General features: G+C 42.8%; 1 protein-coding gene across 2 annotated transcripts in view; it reads left to right on the forward strand.

Moving 5' to 3' along the window:
* Positions 1-24,388, forward strand: part of LOC124711684 — a 316,172-nt gene that overhangs the window by 49,378 nt on the left and 242,406 nt on the right. The window contains exon 1 of one of the 2 annotated variants that reach the window (XM_047241886.1): positions 19,920-20,061. The exons of the other annotated variant lie outside the window; for it this stretch is intronic. The gene's annotated coding sequence lies outside the window, so the exon portion shown is untranslated. Of the gene's footprint in view, positions 1-19,919; positions 20,062-24,388 lie in introns of those variants that run through there. 2 annotated transcript variants of the gene reach the window in all.

The following is a 24,388-nucleotide window of genomic DNA, read 5'->3' on the forward strand; positions in this document are numbered from 1 at the left end:
ACGAACTAGTCACGTAAACATTTAACTCTGGTGTTTATAGGCGGCCAGAGAAAGATGATAAATTGCCGCAGCTTCTGCTCTACTAAAATTTAGTACCTGTAGGTAGTGTATCACTTACTATGTCTAAAGTAACAGACTGGGGGCGCTCGAAAGGTGCGTTTGGAATATGATCCCAATCAGCTGTTCCTAGTCTGCATCTTGCTGCACCAAGTGTTGTTGGAGTAAAATATTCAGGAAGATAAAGGCGTAACGTAATCCACCCACAGAACACAAACAAGAGGAGGTTAAAGAGAGAAGATAGGCTATTAGTACTGGGATCTGAAGTACATAATATCAATGGACACAAACTGAAGTAACTTAGATGCACAGAAAGAAACAATTCCTTTTAGACTTACAGTCAGAGCATATACATAACAGTATAGATGCAGGAAAAGAACTGTCGAGGGTGGTAAACATTATTGATTGAGAAACCGCAAAAATAGATTAAAAAGAGTAAAAGCTTGTGACGCTACTGTCACATGCTGCTGTGTGCTACTGTTTCATGATTATTATTTTGTGAGGGATGAAAGAATCAATTTTTTGCACTAGGGTGGTACACTGCAGATGTATTCTCAGGGTCCTGCTGTCGGCAGAAGGCAGTCAGTGAATCTCATTAGGAGAAGTGCTCCTCCCCAGGGAGGCAGGCAGTATGTGAAAAAAAAATGGTTCAAATGGCTCTGAGCACTATGGGACTTAACCATCTGTGGTCATCAGTCCCCTAGAACTTATAACTACTTAAACATAACTAACCTAAGGACGTCACACACATCCATGCCCGAGGCAGGATTCGAACCTGCGACCGTAGCAGTCGCGCGGTTCCGGACTGCGCCCGTAGAACCGCTAGACCACCGCGGCCGGCGCAGTATGTGAAGCTGCTGCCTGTTTCGTGCTGTTATGAGCAGAGCTGGCTCCATGGCCTAGCTGTGGGCAGGGGGGGGGGGGGGGCCTTGCCACCACATTCATTCCTAGAGAATAATTTATTTTGATATAGCTGCCTTTTCTGCATGGACATCAAAGGACGAGACGTTGTAGCATCGCAGGGCCGACGAATAACGACAGTTCCCAAAATTTTTCATATCCTTTTGAACTAAGTCGCCCTGCTGCTACACTTGGTCCAAAGGGTCCGACCAATTGGGGAAACACTTCTCCGTGCTGGTACGAACTCTGTGTTTGTGATTGTGCATTTTGTACTCCAAGTGTGGGAAGATTCTGCTATGTTCCCCCTGCTTTCCTTTTCTTTTGTGAAATGAGCGATATTCTTGTGGATGACATTGACAACAGCATGAATTCGCACCCTCCAGGTAGAGGTTTTTGAAAGTAGAGCGGAAAGCTGACAAGTCAGATTCTGGGCAATCGTCTCCAGGCCGTCTTTGAGAGGGAGTCATCTCCAGGTGCCAAATGGTGCTGACTGCCGCCTGCTAGCTGATTTGGAGAAATATTTGTCGAAAATCGTAATAGCACGATCTACATTCTGAGCATCTCGTTACTTGCTTACTTGTCACACAACTTGTGTTGTTTAATTATAATTTGTGGCCTCTTATTGCATCGTTAACTTTGTTTTTGCAAGCGGCCCAAGTGAGCAGACCTTGTTGCATTTTCTCCTTAAAGAGCTTCACACTTTTTAGTACCTCCCTACAGTCTTACAGTCTTTTTTTAATTTTATTTGAGTTTTAGGGAAGATTCTTCTCTGTTAATTTTACTGTAACTATTGTCAATTATTAGAGCAAATAAATAACTATTAATCTAGGCCTTCATTTAGGCATCAAGATCCCTCAGTGTGCTACGGCTTTTCCATTGTTAGGTAGCACACTAGTAGAAAATATAAGCTGTTGTACACCCAGTTTGTTCCCACTGTGGCGGCATTTTCATTGTGTACAGTGGGCAAATTCAACAATCAGTTGTATTTAAGAATACAGAGAAAATAACAAGCATTGCACTCGCTCGTCTTGTGTGGTTAAAGATTTGTTTTATTACAGGCAAAGCACAAACGCTCCTCAAGTCAGACCTGAGACACAAAACTCTGTTTAAAAACGATACTAGTTTATGCCCTAGAATCCTACTGTAAATGAAAAACTATTGCGAGAAGTTACAAAAATTTATATAACAACGCCGGATGGAGGAAAGCAACCTGATATCAAGGTCTCAGCAAGGTGGAGGGCGTCCAATTGAGCAACATTCTCCACATAATCACAGGTCGAGCATGCACCATTGTAAAACTACGGCCACAAAACGACAGCCAATCAACAACGAGCGCGCGAAAGGTGTGCGTTTGAACTAACTTGTCTCAACTAATACCTATAATGCTAAAGAACGCAGATGACGACGAAATTAGTGTTAAGGTCCCGTCGACCACGAGGTCATTAGAGACAGGGCAGAAGCTCGGATTAGGGAAGGACGGGGAAGGAAATCGGTCGTGCCCTTTCAAAGGAACCATCCCGGCATTTGCCTGAAGCGATTTAGGGAAATCACGGAAAGCCTAAATCAGGATGGCCGAACGCGGCTTTGAGCCTTCGTCCCCCTCCTCCTCCCCCCCCCCCCCCCCCCCGAACGCGAGCTAATTAAATTAGCTGAAGACAAACCACAGCCACAGAAACTTTAATATCCTGTCCATGGCTGGTTATATTAGACGCGAATTTTATGTGATGTTTACTGGGTATAGCTCGACTGTTAAATCAGTCGCCCTGAAAGTATCGCAATGCCATTAATCTTTTAGGATGATAAGTTGTACTACAGAAACTGGGCATTGCTAAGTTAGTTTACCTGTGATCTATGCGGCATAGTAGCTCAGCGTGTTCGGCCTCTGTAATAAAAAATTGAGTGGAAGGATCAACAAACGAACTTTAACGGATGTCATGTGACGTCCGCAACGACCAAACCCAACGATTAACAACGAGCAAAAATGCAAAAAAAATAATAATAATAATAACAAAAAAGAGGGAAGAGCACTTGCACGCGAAAGGCAAAGGTCGCGAGTTCGAGTCTCGGTCCGGCACACAGTTTCAATCTGCCAGAAAGTTTCAGCACATGTTTTAGTTTTTCTTAGTGCACAAAGAGCAACAAGCATGGCTAATTATTAAGTATGAACTAGGACAACGGTGAAAAAGAAGGCAAACGAAATTTGGAATGCCCTTTTCTCATCAGGTCCCACTTTTTACAAAAAATGCTCTAAATTAGTGCCTCCAAAAAGGCTACAAAGTTCACATCTTAGTACAGACTGGGACTCGAAACCGGGATCTCCTGCTCACAAGCCAGTGGCGTTAAACACTGCACTACCCGGACACAGTGTTAAGCGCAAATGCACGGACTATTTCGGCATGCTCCTGGACAGGCCACATTTCCCCCTATCGCCACCACTTGTCCGCAGTCCCTGTTCATGCCCATCGTGCTCGCTAATTTTAGATTCTCGCTGTAGGTCGAACGTAAGTGTTCATCTGCACTGGTGCTTGTGGATTCATAGCCCACCGAGGTGTATCAGTTGTGTGAATGTTTAGAGTCTGTTCTTTCGGACATGTCTGAAGGAACAGACACCACCTATTCATATAGAGTTGACACCGACGAAGAAAAGGTTGGCGCATCTTCTCGAAAATTCGTGACGTGTTGCGGATAACTGTCGCGGGATCACAAATTCTTACGACCAGCTCTTCACGGCTGTTGACTTCCGAGCGCTCATCGCTGATTGGCTGCCGCTTCGTGGCTACAGCTCCACAACGGTGCGTCACCCACCTACGGCTATATGGAAAAATTTACTCGATTCTAAGTTCCATGCCTTGCTTTCTCCTGATTATCAGGTTCGTTTTCTCCACGCTGTTTAATAATGGCCGGTTATATTTAGAAGAAGATATGAAATGAAGAAATCTCTTCTGAAAGAAATTACAAGTTACTTACTACAAATGTTAACTGTGTACTGGGAGATTGTAACGAAACTATTGTGACGTGGGGAAGACAGTGAAATTTTGCTGGGGCGAAAATTTTCAACATCGAAAAGAGATTATTTGATTTAAACAAAAAACCTCAACAAAATTTGTTGTTATTCTTATTCCATAGACATCAAGAAACGTATGATCATAGGGATGTTTCTTACTGATCACATTTGCCTCCACCACTCAAAGAACTACTTTGATACAATTCCAAATGTTTACTGCTAGAACAGTTTCCAAAACATTACACTTTAGTAATTAGTTGGGCAGTGACACTTATATAGTTCAGTTGATTTCTTATACGTATACGTTCAGTGTAACTCGGAGTAATCTGCTTCCTGCTGCTGCTGTTGCTGAAGTAGTCGTTGCCTCGGTCCATTTCATCTGCTAACTGGATCAAGTTACGTGAATTCCATGAAATAATCCAGGTACCAAGTCGTTTTATAGGGGTTTATTTATGACACGCTGCACCATTTCTTGTTAATGGGAGCCCGCTCCACATAACGGCCTACATAGTCACAATACTGTATTACAACAATTACATTATTGCACAGACGTGCGAAACAGTGGTTGCGTCACAAAACTGTCTCCAACTGTCCATTCTTGAGTCTTGTGCTTCTCCTTTTTATACGTTTCTTAACAATCAAGTCAACAAAACTACAGTGCAAATTAATTAAATTAACAATTAAAAGTTTAACATTTTTATGAGCAACTATCCACAAACCCTGCTTATTTTATGCTGAAACTGGCGTATACAATAGAAAAGACTTTTACATAGGATATACATCATATTATATAAAATACTGAAAAATAACAATGCTAACCTAAATTTTCTAAACTATGGCTTCATTTGTAAATGCAAAATATTGCGAACATATATTGGACAAGCATGACCTACTAGTAAACAAATGGAATAATAAATTTTATGAGAATTAATGTATTTAGCGAAATCACTTATTAGATACCACTGGAATTAAGGAACTTTAAAAACAGGAATGTAAAACAAAAGGGCTGTTTTATTTCAAGACACAGAAAAATTTACATATATTACATAAATCCTCCAGATAAAAGCTAAAAGGAACTGACAAAAATTGATTGTAATGCGATAAAGGGAGCTCGGTATCTTTCTGAAACAACAACAACATTTTATGTTAGTCTTTATAGTCTTTACGTTTACTAATCATGACAAGTAAGATGTAGATGAGAGTAGGTAACGGACCAGAAATGACGTCATTGTGGACAAATCGGGACGCACTGAACCTGAGATTTTAACGGCTGAACGAGAAAAAGCCATAAAATTAACAAAGAATGTGAATCTTGAAATTTTCTCGGCGTACTTGGCGGCTCACTTGAACGCGTGTGGCCGGTGCCGAGATGAGATACCGCGCACCTCACTGGCCGCACTCGTGAAACATTATCGACTCTATAGACAATGCGGTAATTCTAGACCTGAATACGAAAAATTACAGTCTAAAGGACATTCTGTTCGAAACTACTGAATACGCGCAGGTACCAGGATAAATAAATTACAGTTCCATCGCAAATACGACAGTTTAGAGCATTAACAGTAAATGGAACAGAAGTACCGGAGAAGTCTCTGAACTTTATGTCCAAAGCTTCAGTTAGAGTACATTAAATTATAAATTCAGGAATTTTGACGGAATTAGGCCAGTAATTCAGGCTGCAACCTTGTGAATAGGTGACTGATCTGGGCATAAGAAGAAATATACATTACTACTTCTTACCTGAATCACTGAAAGACATTGTCTTGTTTGGCTCAACAGGAGAATAAATTTAACGAAATTAGATGTGTCCAGTTACAGTAAGAACGAGAGTAAGTCTGAAAAACTAACTTCGATGCAAACAAAACAACTACGGAAAGCCTAAATAGTTATGGCCGGATGGGGATTTTAATTTCATTGCTGACTTGTGCGACACCAGTGACAGGCCATTGCGCCACTTTCCTCTGTACACGACTAGAGAAAGGACTCGATACATTTTCGCGAAGAGGTAAATACGAAAAATCTTTGTGCAACAACCGTTTTAAAAAGAATCCAACTGCTGATGAATAGCTCTCGGGTTTCCAGCCGGGTTGCAGCGTTAAAAGATCACAACGTTTCGAAGTGCGTCATACTGCCTGTCTCCAGAACATAATGAGTACGATGCTCTTCGAAACGTCGCGGTGTTTTAACATTACAACCTGGTTGTAAACCCGAGAGCTATTCATCAATAGTATACTCACGGAAAGTCTGGCTACATTCACATATAAAGAATCTAGTTGGTTTTGTGCACCACCCTGTAATGTCAAATGACCTGGTTCCATCACTTCATCCAGGAACGAAATAGTCATCTGAGCAAAGATTGGAAGTTGGTAGTCCTGCACCAAAAGAAGCACAGTCAATTTCTTTCTGCGGAAATCCCCGCAAATGTTTTTTTCGGGCTGCACAAGTGTTCTTCTTCTTTCCCCTTCAGAGAGAAGAGCAATATTCTGTACTTACTGGATTATATGATACTTGAGAAGAGATTTCGATTTCCTTAAAAAATATTATTTTTCGTTGTGCTAATCATTCTGCCTACATATATAATTTGTCATTGGGAAAATACACTATGTGATCAAAAGTATCCAGACAACTGGCTGAAAATGTTTTACAAGTTCATGGCGTCCTCCATCGGTAATGCTGGAATTCAATACATTGTTGGCCCAACCTTAACCTTGATGACAGCTTCCCCTCTCGCAGGCATACGTTCAATCAGGTGCGGTAAGGTATCTTGGAGAATGGCAGCCCATTCTTCACGGAGTGCAGCACTGAGGAGAGGTATCGCTGTCGGTCGGTGAGGCCTGGCGCGAAGTCGGCGTTCCAAAACATCCCGAAGGTGTTCTATAGCATTCAGGTCAGGACTATGTGCAGGCTGGCCGGTGTGGTCGAGCGGTTCTAGGCGCTACGGTCGCAGGTTCGAATCCTGCCTCGGGCATGGATATGTGTGATGTCCTTAGGTTAGTTAGGTTTAAGCAGTTCTAAGTTCTAGGAGACTGATGACCTAAGATATTAAGTCCCATAGTGCTCGGAGCCATTTGAACCATTTGAACTCTGTGCAGGCCAGTCCATTACAGGGATGTTATCGTCGTGTAACCACTCCGCCACTGGCCGTGCATTATGAACAGGTGCTCGATCGTGTTGAAAGATGCAATCGACATACCCGAATTGATATTCAACAGTGGGAAGCAAGAAGGTGCTTAAAACATCAATCTAGGCCTGTGCTATGATAGTGCCATGCAGAACAACAATGGGGTAAAAATCCCCTCCATGAAAAAGACGACCACCCCATAACACCATCGCCTCCGAATTTTACTGTTGACACTACACACGCTGGCAGATGACGTTCACCGGGCATTCGTCGTACCCACCCCCTGCCATCGGATCGCCACATTGTGTACCGTGATTCGTTATTCCACACAACGTCTTTCCACTGTTTACGCTCCTTACACCAAGCGAGGCGTCATTTTAGCATTTACTGGCGTGATGTGTGGCTTATGAGCAGCCGCTCGACCATGAAATCCAAGTTTTCTCACCTCGCGCCTAACTGTCATACTACCTGCAGTGGATCCTGAAGCAGTTTGGAATTCCTGTGTGATGGTCTGTCGGCAGTCTCTGTCAGTCAACAGACGAGGTCGGCTTGTAAGCTTTTGTGCTGTTCGTGTCCCTTCGCGTTTCCACTTCACTAACACATCGGAAACAGTGGACTTAGTTATGTTTAGGAGTGTGGAAATCTCGCGTACAGACGTATGGCACAAGTGACATCCAATCACCTGACCACGTTTTAAGTCCGTGATTTCTGCGGAGCGCCCCATTCTGCTCTCTCACGATGTCTAATGACTACTGAGGTCACTGATACGGAGTAGCTGGAAGTAGGTGACAGCACAGTGCACCTAATACGAAAAACGTATGTTTTGGGAGTGTCCGGATACTTTCGATCACATAGTATAGAATGTATGTAAAGAAGATACGGGAGTCAAGACATTTATGTGAAAGGAGCCTAGGTTCAAAAGCAAGCTTTCCAACCTGAAGGCATAGTCTGTGACTGAGACGTGGAAAACCTTTCCGCCTTACCCCACGCAACGATGGGGGTGTGGGTTTTGCAGTGGGGAGAAGGGGAGTGGGGGGGGGGGGGAGTGCGGCAAGGGAAAGAAAATAACTAGCAAGTGGAGAACTGAATGCCAACTCAATTGATGGAATAAGCGTTACGAAAAAAGACGCCTCAATCTGTAGGCGACAGCAGCCGTGAGTCACTAGCGCTGTAGCACAATGCAAAATGAAACAAAGGCTCTTGTGTCCCATCTAATCTATGGGAGAATAACTGAATAGGCTCTGGGAAGTTTTGCACTAGTGACGTCTCACTAGCAGACAGAACACGTTCGCATATCTGCAGCGTCGCAAGTTAGCATGTGAAACGCGTAGTTGTTACTTGAGAGTAAGTCGGTATCAGGACCGGCCGGCCTTGCTGCCAGCAAAAACGAGTCTGAAAAAGTCTTACATCACTGTGGGGCCGCGCGCTTCTGCTTTGTGGAAGTGAGATTCTTCTCAGCTGGAGCAGGATTGGCGTTCATTTCACAAAGGTAAGTGAGTGTCGTATAGTAAGAACACCTATGGAGTGAAGAAGGCCTGGCGTACTCCGTGAGTCGCCAACATCAAAACACAATAGTCAGGTGCCATCGGTGCTGTTGGTCATATTTTGTGCCAAGCCCAATACTTCAATGTTCCACGTATTTGGCCTGCTGAAAAATTGTCGAAGGAGGAAAATTACTTTCCGAGGTAAATACAACAAGGACCTAACTACAGTTACCACACTAGTGAGAAACACATTATGTGTTGATTAATATCGAGACATAGTATAATGAAGGTATAGATCATAGTACAAATTTATGTGACTGCAGGCCTATGGCGATATAATTGTGAAACAAGTGTTAGATAAATTCGGTGCTGCAAGTCAATTTATTGCATTTCGAGCAACGTGTATCTGCAGACAAGCTTTACATATGATAGTCTCAATCATTTGTTCCGTACAATTGATGTGAACAGAGTCGAGTTGCACCCGGTTCGGAATCCACGTTTACTGTAGGCCCCTCTACAACTGACTGGCTAAGTCAGTTCAAAGGTCGTAGGGAGGGAACACCTTATAACCTCCAACAGTACCGTGCCTAGTAAAGCACTGTGGCGTTCAAAATAATCTTCGGATTAATGACTGCTTGACTTTAAGATGAATGAAGATTAAAAATATGGTACTGTAATGCATAAACAGAAGGAATTTCTTCCCTAAAAATCTTTCAGAGTATAATAAGTAACTAAATTGCTGCATGACAGTGCCAAATTCGTAGATTTTTGGGACACATTCATTTATAGGATGCCATTTCTCTGTGCTGAGGTAGCATTTATATTACTAGAACTCTATCTCGGAACCCGTTGCCAGTTGCAACGTAGGAGCAACAAAAATTCGATTTTTAACATATCGCTTAATTATTGAGGAAATACAAAAGTTTAAAATTCTTTCATAAACAGAGTAAGACAAGAATTACAATGAGAAAGTATATTTATGTCTTGAGGCGGCGTATTTTATGGCGCACAAATTACCCAGAATATATTCATCCAGTGTATGAGAATGATAGTCCTTAGCGACTCCCAACGAACTTTACCCATAGCTTCGAACATTTACAAAACGATCCCGCCCTGACGCCCCAACAAATGATGGAAAGAATAAAGTTTATCACTTACTACATTATCGCTCTTCAAGAACTCGAACTTCAGCATGCGACATGATTTTTTAATTTATTACTTCTTTACTACCAACTCTATTCTCTACACACTTTGCAGACAGTGTCTACATATATCACTGAATGTACCTGCAAAATTGTACCATTGTATGGCGCATAGCTCAGAGGATAAGACTTCATAAATATGGGGAAACTAGCTCTTGCTTAAAATGGAGCATAAATTGCCCTAAATTTATGCAGTTTTTCGTAATAAGAGAACTTATCAGTTTCCAATAGACTTAAAGCGTAACTTCAAACCTTTCTTAAATTTCTTCTCACTTACACGCTTAAAGGCAAAAATTTAACACATTAAACCGTTTGTAAAGTAATCACATGTTTGAAGCTATTTTATACAGGGGAGTGCGATTCTTTAAAGAATCGGTGGTTTAGTGGCAATTTAGTAATACAGAGATCCGTCAGTACGTCAGATGCACCACAAAACCTAGAAATAGTGGCGGCTATCCCTTCCTTCCCTAGGAAAAAAAAAAAATAGCGACATACAGTTTGTGACACGTCGCAAGCAAGCTAAATTCCCTTTCTCTCTCCAAACTTGAGCCAAATTCATTCCAGATATCGAATGCAAATTATTAAAATGCCTGTGAAGCGTGTGTACAGAATTCACGGTATCTTTGAATGAGCTCTTTCCGCGCTAGCTATATAACAACATTCAAATACTGCACAGCACTTACAGGTAAACGTACGCAGCGCATTAGTCACAGGATTTTTTTGGAATCATATACTGGGACGTAATTCCATTCTTGTAGACCGCTTCAGGAGAGAAATCATTTCAAAGGAACGTGAACGTGTATCTTCGTAAGGTAACGTTTACCTTCGTCATGTCTACTATCTGTCCTATAGCTGACATTCGAACAGAAGCCAATTTAAAGTGAAATACTGGCGACAATTTTACAGCTACAATAACAATTCTACTTTTTTCTGTATGAATTTCATGGATGTAGATGGAACAAGCGCTCGATTTTTGACACAAGTTTGTTTACTCTTAATAACCCTCTGAAATCTGCAGCGGTAAGTGGTGTTTAACGCGACAGCCATCGAGTCAGAATTTTGTAGTGCAATCCCAAAACTGCCGGCGACCGCATCCCTAACTTGCTGCCGGCTAAAAGTACTCCGAGCCTTGTGTTCCGCAAGAAAGACTCAGTAAGAAATGACTAATTAAGCGGGCAACCTTCCCAACTGGATCCAACGGTTGGTGACGAACACGCAGTTTCGCGTCTATTTTTTTGTTAACATTTTCTTTCCTATTATGTTTGAAATCGTTTGTGTTGGACGCTCCTCTCAAGTCTCTCGCATAACATCTCGTACGAAGCGGATGTTTGTCTGAAGTTTCCAGTGTGTTAATACGACTATGAGAGGTATCCTGTTTTATACGGAGGATGCAACGACAGCGGAATTTCCAAAGAACTCTTGTTGGTACTGGAAAACAATAGCAAATTTTACTAAAAAAAAGCAAATATGTTTGACATATAAACTGACGCTGTGCTCGATCAACAAATCCGGGTTATAAGCAACGTTTCGCCAAATACTAGAGACACTTTTTCAAATTATACTAAGTTGTCAGTTCCTTTTAAACTGCTTCAACTTACTGAACCTGCCACGCCAATCACTATATCAGGTGAGGTTCACAGTTTGGTTGAAGCCCTCGTAAGGAGTGATCGAATTCAGATCTCGGAACACGTGTAGGAAAACCCGAGTAAATTGACTATGGGTGGAAAAGATCTACCGAGGTTTAATAAAAAATTTCAGAGAATGCTGAGCAAGAAGAAATCGTTGCACTCTAGTCGGTCTCTAAAAAAGTCGACGCGGGAAACATAAAATTCCACAGTCATACCCTAGTGAAAGATCTTCTCAGGAAAACATGAAAATTCAGGTCTTGCTTAAAACCGGTTTGTCGAACGCTTCTATCCAGTCACTCGTAGGCCAAGATTTTGTGGCAGTGGAAGACAACAAAAGGAAAGTTGAAGTTTTAAAATTCGCGTTTAAAAAAATACATATGCAGGAGGATCGTATAGACATACGATCTTGTGGCTGTCGCACAAATCCCAATACGGAGGACACAAACAGGTATCCATGGTGTTAAGAAGTGACTGAAAAAGTCGAAAAAAGTCGCCAGATCATGTTGGAATCTCAGTTAGGTTTCACAGAGAGTACTCTTCGGCACTGGCCCCTTAGTTTGCAGTTATCACGAATCTAATGTTAGCGCAAAGTTCCAAGCGACTGGAAAAAGGTGGATCTTGTACATAAGAATCGTAAAAGAACGGACCCTCAAAACTACATACCGATATCCGTAACACTGGTTTACTGAATAATACCTGAACATATTCTAAGTTCAAATATAACAATTTCCTTCTAATAGAAAAGCTTCTGTTCACATATCAGAACGGATTTGGAAAGCATCGCTCATGCCAAACTCAGCTTTTCCTTTTCTCGCACGATATATTGCAAACCACGAACGAAGACCAACAGGAAGATCCCATATTCGTAGATTTTCGGAAAATGTTCGCTTCAGTTACGCACGGCAGACTGTTAACTAATGTCCGAGCACGCGGATTAAGTTCCCAGATATAGGAGTGGCTTGAAGAATACTTAAGTAACAGAATACAGTACGTTGTCCTCGACAGCGAGTGTTCATCAGAGGTAAGGGTATCAGCAGGAGTGTCCCATGGCAGTATGACAGGACCGATCTTTTTCTCTATAGGGTGATTTTTTCCACCGTGTACAAACTCTAGGAATTGATCGCTGGGAGGATGCGGAACAAAAAAGGTCTAACGAACTTATGTTCGGAAACGCATGGTCTCCACGCTAGAGACAATTTATTCAGTCATACTTTGTTACAGAGATTGCGCGCTGTAGCATGCAGCCACAGTTACAGTTTGCATGCTTTCCTCCTTGACCTAGAGGGTGATACTGTTCCTCATACGACATGCCCTAGCGCCCTCTCCTGCCATAGTACAGGGTGTTTCAAAAATGACCGGTATATTTGAAACGGCAATAAAAACTAAACGAGCAGCGATAGAAATACGCCGTTTGTTGCAATATGCTTGGGACAACAGTACATTTTCAGGCAGACAAACTTTCTAAATTACAGTAGTTACAATTTTCAACAACAGATGGCGCTGCGGTCTGGGAAACTCTATAGTACGATATTTTCCACATATCCACCATGCGTAGCAATAATATGGCGTAGTCTCTGAATGAAATTACCCGAAACCTTTGACAACGTGTCTGGCGGAATGGCTTCACATGCAGATGAGATGTACTGCTTCAGCTGTTCAATTGTTTCTGGATTCTGACGGTACACCTGGCCTTTCAAGTGTCCCCACAGAAAGAAGTCACAGGGGGTCATGTCTGGCGAATAGGGAGGCCAATCCACGCCGCCTCCTGTATGTTTCGGATAGCCCAAAGCAATCACACGATCATCGAAATATTCATTCAGGAAATTAAAGACGTCGGCCGTGCGATGTGGCCGGGCACCATCTTGCATAAACCACGAGGTGTTCGCAGTGTCGTCTAAGGCAGTTTGTACCGCCACAAATTCACGAAGAATGTCCAGATAGCGTGATGCAGTAATCGTTTCGGATCTGAAAAATGGGCCAATGATTCCTTTGGAAGAAATGGCGGCCCAGACCAGTACTTTTTGAGGATGCAGGGACGATGGGACTGCAACGTGGGGCTTTTCGGTTCCCCATATGCGCCAGTTCTGTTTATTGACGAAGCCGTCCAGGTAAAAATAAGCTTCGTCAGTAAACCAAATGCTGCCCACATGCATATCGCCGTCACCAATCCTGTGCACTATATCGTTAGCGAATGTCTCTCGTGCAGCAATGGTAGCGGCGCTGAGGGGTTGCCGCGTTTGAATTTTGTATGGATAGAGGTGTAAACTCTGGCGCATGAGACGATACGTGGACGTTGGCGTCATTTGGACCGCAGCTGCAACACGGCGAACGGAAACCCGAGGCCGCTGTTAGATCACCTGCTGCACTAGCTGCACGTTGCCCTCTGTGGTTGCTGTACGCGGTCGCCCTACCTTTCCAGCACGTTCATCCGTCACATTCCTAGTCCGTTGAAATTTTTCAAACAGATCCTTTATTGTATCGCTTTTCGGTCCTTTGGTTACATTAAACCTCCGTTGAAAACTTCGTCTTGTTGCAACAACACTGTGTTCTAGGCGGTGGAATTTCAACACCAGAAAAATCCTCTGTTCTAAAGAATAAACCATGTTGTCTACAGCACACTTGCACGTTGTGAACAGCACACGCTTACAGCAGAAAGACGACGTACAGAACGGCGCACCCACAGACTGCGTTGTCTTCTATATCTTTCACATCACTTGCAGCGCCATCTGTTGTTGAAAATTGTAACTACTGTAATTTCGAAAGTTTGTCCGCCTGAAAATGTACTGTTGTCCCAAGCATACTGCAACAAACGGTGTATTTCTATCGCTGCTCGTTCAGTTTTTATTGCCGTTTCAAATATACCGGTCATTTTTGAAACACCCTGTAACTGCTAATGTGTCCGATTCACTTTTCTTGCTGACTCACCTTGTAGTAGACATGACTCAGCGTTGTACACAATGATTCCGTAATCGAATCGAGAGCTTGCTGACATGGCGTTTACTTATGGAAAGGCAAACGGCAATGGGCGGCGGGCAGCAAGGTTGTATCAGCAGATCATCCTCGCCGACGACAACCACAGCATTCAGTGTTTGCAACAGCGTTTCGCCGTTTGTCTGAGACAGAGTCGTTTCAGGAAGCAGGAAATCATGAAGGACGTACCCGAAATGTTCGGACACAGGACCTGGAGGAAGTGTGATTAACACTGCGGAATGTGACCGCCGTGTCAGTACCAGGCAGCTGGCCCGCCAGTACAGGGTAAACGAGATGACCGACAATTGTTACTCCCTTATCACTTACAGCGCCTACACGGCTTATTAGCGACAGACTTTCCACAATGGGAGCAGTTTTGTCAGTTGTTTCTTCACCAGGCAACCACGATTTCGATATTTGTGGCATCCATCCAATTCACAGATAAGCCCACCTTCACACGGAGTGGTTTCTTCAACTTTCATATCAGTCATCTATGGGGTAGTACGCAAAACCCTCATGGTATGGTGACAGCGAATCATCAGCATCGTTGCAGCCGGAAAGTGTGGACCGGAATAAATGGTGACCGTATTTTGGGACTAGTCTTCCTTCCACGTAGCCTAACAGGCTGGAGCTAGCAGCGTTTCTTGCCGGTGACTTTGGCTCTCCTGCTGGAAGAAGTGCCATTGATGATTGGAACCGTTATGTGGTTGCTATATGATGGCGCTCCAGTCGACTTCGCCGTCATTTGTGTCTCCCTGGTCGATGGATCGGACGAGGGGGTCTAATTGCATGGCCTGCTCGTTCACCGGATCTCAACTCGTGCGATTTCTAGTTATGGGGCCATCTCAAAAGTATCGTGAATGCAGAGCCCATTCCAGATGTGGAGACACTGGAGCAGCGTATTCATGCTGCCTTTGACACTGTTCGGATGCAACCTGGCCGATGTGAATGTGTGAGACAGAAGATCAGTACTGCGCGTACGCGCATGCGTTGAGGTACATGAAAATCATTTTCAACACATACTGTGTAGTCCTGAATTGTCTCTGAACCGCAGTAGCGGATTTGAATTCATTAAACCATAAACGACACTGCACACGCTCTGCACCTTTATTCAACGCTATGATCACTGTTGGGATAGCTCATTCACGCACGACACCACGCGGGGGCATCGGAAACTAACAGTGTTAGGAGGGAATAAAACTTGGAGGATATTCTGCATTCAGTACTGCATCAGACATTTTTGTATGCTATTTACGCTTTTCACAATTAAAGGTTACTTTTGAATAACTCATTTCTAAACACCCTGTATACGACCATGAACTTCTATTTCACTGGAGCGTGTGTGGAATAAGCGATTCAAGCACCCTCGAAGCCCAGGTACAAATCGCAGTGAAACGAATGGAAATACGTATCTATAGAAAATCCGCTCCTCACACTTAGTGAGAAATGACGTCACAGATCGTTCTTTAAGTACACTAGGTGAATTACTACGTTTTTATTCATGCAATTGCTGAGTAGTAGGTGCAGCAAAATGAGTTCCCCCTAACTTCATATCGAACGAACATTGGTGGGACGCGACTTTAGTTGGATTCGTGACTGATGGCGATGGAGTTTAGGCTTGTTCTGCGCACCTACGTCACGCATTTTCCGAGAGCCGACGAGCGTTCACTGGCGTTCTGAGAGCTCTCCTGTGAATGTCTTATCCAGTGCACGTACTGAACGTGATCGTAGCGAGTTATTTAGTGAATTTTTGTTCCATTCGTTGCAAGTTGTTATAGCTGATTGTGGTGGTAAGCGACAAATCCTACACAAGTAAGTGGGAGACGTAATTTACAAGCTTCCATCAAGCGCAAACCCTACCGCAACTGTCGCTTCGCACCGGCAGCAATATAATTCCCGTTTGTGCTTCGATCTGCGCAAGCCACCATCGATCGTGACAGGAATATAGTTAGAGGAAAGGGAATTGTAGCTGTTATTGTATAGGTTTATCTGAAATGAGGACAAGAGTTTAATATTACTACAACATAAGCTATTGGTTGCAACACATCAAAAGCGAAGTCTAATATTGCACTAAATTTACACTACTGGCCATTAAAATTGCTACACCACGAAGATGACCTGCTACAGACGCGAAATTTAACCGACAGGAAGAAGATGCTGTGATATGCAAATGATTAGCTTTTCAGGGCATTCTCACAACTTTGGCGCCAGTGGCGACACCTACAACGTGCTGACATGAGGAAAGTTACCAACTGATTTCTCATACACAGAAAGCAGTTGACCCGCGTTGCCTGGCGAAACGCTGTTGTGATGCCTCGTGTAAGTAGGAGAAATGCGTACCATCACGTTTCCGACTTTGATAAAGGTCGGATTGTAGCCTATCGCGATTGCGGTTAATCGTGTCGCGTTGGTCGAGATCCAATGATTGTTAGCAGAATATGGAATTGGTGGATTCAGGAGGGTAATACGGAACGCCGTGCTGGATCCCAACGGCCTCGTATCACTAGCAGTCGAGATGACAGGCATCTTATCCGCATGGCTGTAACGGATCGTGCAGCCACGTCTAGATCCCTGAGTCAACAGATGGGTACGTTTCCAAGACAACAACAATCTGCGCGAACAATTCGACGACGTTTGGAGCAGCATGGATTATCAGCTCGGAGACCATGGCTGCGGTTACCCTTGACGCTGCATCACAGACAGGAATGCCTGCGATGGCGTACGCAAAGACGAACCTGGGTGCACGAATGGCGAAACGTCATTTTTTCGGATGAATCCAGGTTCTGTTTCCAGCATCATGATGGTCGCATCTGTGTTTGGCGACATCGAGGTGAACGCACATTGGAAGCGTGTATTCGTCATCGCCATACTGGCGTATCACTCGGCGTGATGGTATGGGGTGCCATTGGTTACACGTCTCGGTCACCTCTTGTTCGCACTGACGACACTTTGAACAGTGTACGTTACATTTCAGATGTGTTACGACCCGTGGCTCTACCCTTTATTCTATCCCTGCGAAAACCTACATTTCAGCAGGATAATGCATGACCGCATGTTGCAGGTCCTGTACGGGTCTTTCTGGATACAGAAAATGTTCGACTGCTGCCCTGGCCAGCTCATTCTCCAGATCTCTCACCAATTGAAAACGTCTGGCCAATGGTGGCCGAGCAACTGGCTCGTCACAATACGCCAGTCACTACTCTTGATGAACTGTGGTATCGTGTTGAAGCTGCATGGGCAGCTGTACCTGTACACACCATCCAAGCTCTGTTTGACTCAATGCCCAGGCGTATCAAGGCCGTTATTACGGCCAGAAGTGGGTGTTCTAGGTACTGATTTATCAGGATCTATGCACCCAAATTGCGTGAAAATGTAATCACATGTCAGTTCTAGTATAATATATTTGTCCAATGAATACTCGTTTATCATCTGCATTTTTTCTTGGTGTAGCAATTTTAATGGCCAGTATTGTACATTGCTTCCTACTATGTCTAAATTAGAGAGATTCGAGAACACACGGAGGCTTAGCAGCAATGGCCAGTAGTGTAGTTGCCAGTGACTATAAAGGCTGAGTATTGCGACGTCGTGTTAGCAGAAACGTAGAGAAACAAGTGTAGAGTATCGTAAGGGTAAGTACTGATTATCAACGTTTGGATTTGAAGATGCACCAACTCGTTTAACAGCTTTCATCCAACTTCCTCCTTGACGTAGTCAAGAAAATGGCTCTTAGCACTATGGGACTCAACTGCTGAGGTCATTAGTCCCCTAGAACTTAGAACTAGTTAAACCTAACTAACCTAAGGACATCACAAACATCCATGCCCGAGGCAGGATTCGAACCTGCGACCGTAGCGGTCTTGCGGTTCCAGACTGCAGCGCCTTTAACCGCACGGCCACCTCGGCCGGCGGACGTAGTCAAGAGCCCGGTTGGCAAATAGGACTTCTTGTTAAGTTTGTTCAAATGCCTGTGGTGGCCCTTTTTTCGTTCCGCGTAACTGGGTTGTAGAAGGTTCAAATTTTATCTTTCCACTGTTTGGGCAGTCAGAATTATGCTTCACTCTTCACCCTTCTATCTCCCCTACGCCACGAAATATCTGAACATCTGCAATCTGATGGTTATCTCCGAAACATGAAGAATGCATCACCATGGCGCAAATGAAACCGAGATAAGATAATCTGACGTAATTGTGATAGGAAAATATGATGCCCTTCCCCTCGTTTCCAACAACGGATCTAATCTGTGAGTGAAGGTTTTCCAAGGAAGTTTATAAACGAGACCACCAGTTCATTTGAGTTAAACGTGGAGGCGTGGTCGTAATTTTGTAGTGTACAATTGGTCTCTTGCTCTACATTGATAACATATGGCTGAGCGTTGTGTGAACAAATTGGATGACAAGTTAGATAGCCTGCTTAAGAGACTGGCTACACTACGCCTGTTCTTCCTCTTCTGGAACATTGCTGCGCGGTGTGGGATCTTTACCAGACAGGATTGACGGAGAGATAAAGTGGAGGGGCAGCCAATTCTGTATTATTGCGAAATAGGGGAAAGTGTATCATGGATATGATAAGTTAGTTAGGTGGAAACCATTCATTAGAACAAAGGCGTTTTTCGTTATGACGATATCTTTTCACGAAATTTCAATCACCAACTTTCTCCTCCACACATAGGGATAGATGGCCATCGAAGTATAATTAAGAAAACAAGAACTGACACAGAAAGATTTAGGTGTTAATTGTTTCCAAGTACTGTTCGAGAGTTGAACGGTCGAGAAATAGTGTGACAGTGGTTCTATGAAACCTTTACCATACACTGAAGTGTGGTTGCACAGTAGTCATAGAGACGTAGATATAGCTGGTGCACCATGAGTGGTTTGCAGAAAACAAATTTAGATGACGTTACCTAACAATGGCCTTGTTCTTCAAGACAATGCTAAATGACACTACTATCCTCGTTCATATATTCATAGGTGAATATTGCAGTGAGCATTCCTGGCCATCTTAATAGTCCACCCCCAACATTATTAAGCCGCTGCGGCCGCTTTTAGAGTAGATTACCTCACGTCTGACGGAACTAAGTACTACACTGGATGACGAATGATACAATAGTCCTGTTTGCATCCATCTCGCTACCAATTGCAGCCATACGACAGATTAAATTCTGTGCAACACAGTTGTATCATGTTCTTTCGTATGTTTTCATGTTATTGATAGCTGTCTTTCTGTTCTCGTGTGTAATTTAGTTTTCCGTTTACGTCGGGAATGAACAATACTTCCTGAAAAATAAACAAGAACCATCTAAACAGTGCACTACAAGCGTTCAAGTAAGAGTTATTTATTTCCCCTGGCGGATATCGTGGCGAGGAATTACGTGACAACGGAAACGGCTTAGGAAGTCGGGATTTTCATTCCAGGTGCCGTTTCCTGAAAGTTGAGAAGAACCGCCAGCTGTAGAGCAGACTTGTGTGTGTTTACACGTGACTGACCTACACGCGTTTCGCGTCTGTCTGGAGCACAGAGGCTTATCTGGGTCATACTGGGCCGGCGCGTGCCCCTGACAACCAGTTCTCCGTGGTCGAGCTGCTACAACGTCCGCAGGGCTTTTTAGCGCCCACACTCTTGTTGACGGATTTTGTTCCCAAGCACCGAAAGATACCACCTCATTAAAGCAGCTTTAAATACCCACCGTTACTTTCAGGTAAGCTGCATGTGTTCTAGTGTTGTAAGAGGTATTGAAGAAGTTCAATTTTTCTTGAGCGACTAGTAATAAATACTTAGGTGCCCTTTGAAATGTTACTACTATCTAAGTACAAGTGGATTTTTTGGCACGTTTGGTTCTTCTCAACTAATGACTGAAGCCTGTTATCTGAGGCGGGTGCTGACCGGGAAATACAAGCGGCGTTGCTAGACAGACCCACGTCCAGAAGCAGCTTCCCTGTTGACGACGTGGCAAGTGCAAAGCTACTGTCGTACCCATCAGATAATTTGCATCTACACTCGCAAGTCTCTTTACTGTACATAACCTGAGGTTACATATTCATATTTTCGCAAAATGGAATGACGTAGACTGCCTAGGCTTATTAAGATCCAAGCTCTTAATATAACATTCCTACTCACTAATCTGGAATTAAACGCTAAAAATATGTAAAATGTGTATGGCTATACACAACGTTCTTTCTACTGTAACTCCTGGTGAGAAATTTTTTTAGATAGAGGCAACGAAAATTATAATTGTTTCCACTCTGTTAACGTTCTCATGTTAAGATATCTACCCACAGCTTTTCACTGTCTGCTTGATAGATGCTTGTCTTTGTGATCACTGTCGAACAGTACCGGAAAGTGTGAAGTGAACAAACAAAGGATACACGTCCTTGCCACCTCCTTTACATCAACTTTTGATGATATCCCACTAAAGTTAATGACTGACAGCGAAATGAAGCTGCTGTATTGCCCAAAGCAGTGTATTATGGTTTTAAAAAATTATTTGACATTTTAAATCAGGAATTATGAAATCCTTCTACTCCTCTAACTTTGTTTTTCCTTGTGGGTACCATTTTTAGTTTCCTATAAAGAATAACTTTCTTGGAATTGTTATTTGTGTAAATGTCTACGGAAGAGTAATGCAGAGATGTCACAATGTACTCTTTCGTCTAAACCAAAACAATCAGCAACTGGTTGCTGTTTATTTCCATAGATACAGCTACAGTTGCTGAAGATGGATAAAACACTAATCTTTCGTCTAACATGACTTCCACCGTTGGAAAAATTGTGGATGTGAATATTTCAAGTTGCATGCTAGGTTCATTTTCATTGTTGAACTGTTGGACTCTTTTGAGCGATCACTGTAATGCTGATGCATCTGTCTTCTAAAAGTCAAGTTTCCTTCCTGAAAGGAGGAATAATTTCGGAGATCTTGCAAGACCACCAAAGCCGGAGTATTAGCCCAGTTCGACGCTTTTGTTGATGTTCATCTTATATCCTCCTTTCAAGACACTGTTCATTCCATTCAGCTGCTGTACCGAATGACATTGCACATAGGCTACAACCTTGTCTTACTCCATTCTCAACCGCTGCTTCCCTTTCGTGCCCCTCGGTTCTTATACGAGTAACTGCCATTTGGTTTCTGTACAGATTGTAAATAGCCTTTCGCTCCCTGTATTTTACCCCTGCTACCTTCAGAATTTCAAACAGAATATTCCACTCAACACAGTCAAAAGCTTTCTCTAAGTCTACAAATGCTATAAACATGGGTTTGATTTTCTTTAATATAGTTCTAAGATAAGTCGTAGGGTCAGTATTGCCTCGCGCTTTCCTACGTTTCTCCGGAATCCAAACTGATCTTCCCCGATGTCAACTTCTACCAGTTCTTTTTCATTCTTCTGTAAGGAATTTCTGTTAGTACTTCGCAACCATGACTTGTAAAACTGATAGTTCAGTAATTTTCACAAATGGCAGCAACTAATTTCATAGGAATTACAATTATTACATTCTTCTTGAAGTCTGGGGGTATTTCGCAGTGTCATAACTTTTGCACACCAGATGGAAGAGTTTTGTCATGGCTGGTTCTCCTAAGGTAATCAGCAGTTCTGACGGAATATCGTCTACTCCAGGGGACTTGTTTCAACTTGGATCTTTCAGAGCTCTGTCAAATTCTTCTCGCAGTATCATATCTCCCATATAATTTTCACCTACGTCCTCTTCGCTTTCTATAACATTGCCTTCATTTCTTTGTATAGACTCTCTATGTAATCCTTCTATCTTTCAGTTTTCCTCATTTCTTAGGACTGGTTTTCCATCTGCGCTCCTGATACTCATACAGCTGCTTCACTTTTCTCGAAAGGTCTGTTTAATTTTCCTGTATACAGTATTTTTCTTTCCCAAGTGGAATATGCTTTTAAATCCTTACAGTTATCCTCTACTCATTCCTGCGTAGCCATTTTGCGCTTCCTGTCTGTCTCGATTTTTAAATGTTTTTATTCCCTATCGCCTGCTGCATTTTCTGCATTTTTATATTTTTTTCCTTTCACCAATTAAAATTTAATATCTCTTGTGTTATCCAAGGATTTCTACTATGCCTTGTTTCTTTCCCTATTTGACCCTCTGCTACCTTCATTATTTCATCTCTTAAACCTACCCATTCGTCTTCTACTGCATTCCTTTTCCCTTTTCTAGTCAACCGTTGTATAATGCTCCCTCTGAAGCTCTCAACAGCCTCTGGTTCTTTCAACTTACCCAAGTCCCATATTGTTAATTTCTTAACTTTTTCCAGTTTCTTCAGTTTTAATCTATATTTCATAACCAATAAATTGCGGTCAGAGTCCACATCTACCCCTGGAAATGACTTGCAATTTAAGATCTGGTTCCGAAAACTCTGTCTTATCATTATACAATGCATCTGAAACCTTCCTGTGTCTCTAGGTCTCTTCCACTTATACGACGTACCAACTTTATTACACGATTCTTAAACCAATTGTTAGTGATGATTAAATTATGCTTTGTGCAAAATGCTACCAGTCGGCTTCTTATTTCGTTCCTATCTCCCAGTCCATATTCATCGACTACTTTTCCTTCTCTTCCTTTTCCTATTATAGAATTCCAGAGCCCCATTACAATTAAATTTTCTTCTCCTTTTCCCATGTTAATAATTTTTTTGTCTCCTCATGCATTTCTTCAGTCTCTCCATCATCTGCGGAGCTAGTTGGCATATAAACTTGTACCAGTGTTGAAGACATGGGATTCATGTCTATCTTGGCTGCGTTGATACGTTCACTACGCTGTTCATAGTAGCTTACCCACATTCCTATTTTCTTTATCATTATTAAACCCACTCCAGCATAATCCCTAATTTGACTTTGTATTTATAACCCTGTATTCACCTGATCATAAGTCCTGTTCCTCATGCCACCGAACTTCATTATTTCCCACTATATCCAACTCTAACCTATTCATTTACGTTTTTAAATTTTCTTACCTACCTGCCCCATTAGTGTATCTAATATACCTCGCTCCGATCCATAGAACTCCAGTTTTGTTCCTCCTGATGACGACATCATCCTGTGTAGTTTCCGCACTAAGATCCGAATAGAGGAACATTTTACCTCCGGAATATTTTATCTAAGAGGGTGCCATCGCCATTTAACCATACAGTGGAGCTGCATGCCCTCGGGAAATATTACAGCTGTAGTTCTATAGACTATTGCCTCGGCATGCACTGAAAAGGCTGCTTTCCCCCTTCAGGAACCGCACGTTTGTTTGGTCTCTAAGCAGACACCTCTCTGTTGTTGCACCTACAGTACGGTTACCTCTATCGCTGAGGCACACAAGACGCCCCACCGAAGGCAAGGTCCATGGTTCACCTGGGAAGGGGGGAGGGTGAGGTGGATGCCAGGTTTGACGAGCGTCTGCACTTATGTTCAGAATGCATTTCTCGCGGTGTTTCCTTATTTTTATTCAACCCTTGTGTTTCTTTGATCCTCTCTGTGTACCAATAGTACTGTAACTACAGTTTAGTTCGTTTTCTGTACATGCATGTTCTAACAACCCTACCACAACAAAGGTCAAAATTTTAATAACGATTGTGGTGTTGCTCACGCTGCTAAATACTGCATTTTCGGGCAACAACAGTCATATTATGTGGCAGGTGTCATTAGAGCACAGTTAATAGTCATTTCATGTAATAATGAAAAAATTAGGCACTCATCTTTTTGTGTTTCCCACGCTGGTCTCGTTGTAAAATCATGGCTCTATCATTGAAAATCTAGGTGGTGATGATTCCAAGCTCGGATGCAAAGAGGCCTAGGTTTTATTCTGCTATATTCAGAAGTTTTGTCGATGCGCTTCACAAACCATTCTTGGAGATTACACTTTTGCTGGACAATGGTGATGTAAAAAAATAATCAGCACTCCAAAATTAAGTTACACTTCCTTTTAATTGCTTTTATTGCAATATCACGCGACACACTAAACATCACTTCACAATACAAAACATACTTGAAAACATCTTCTTAACTGTCACTGTTAAAGTT

The sequence above is a fragment of the Schistocerca piceifrons genome, chromosome 1 (assembly GCF_021461385.2).
Source record: "Schistocerca piceifrons isolate TAMUIC-IGC-003096 chromosome 1, iqSchPice1.1, whole genome shotgun sequence".
NCBI lineage: Eukaryota > Metazoa > Arthropoda > Insecta > Orthoptera > Acrididae > Schistocerca > Schistocerca piceifrons.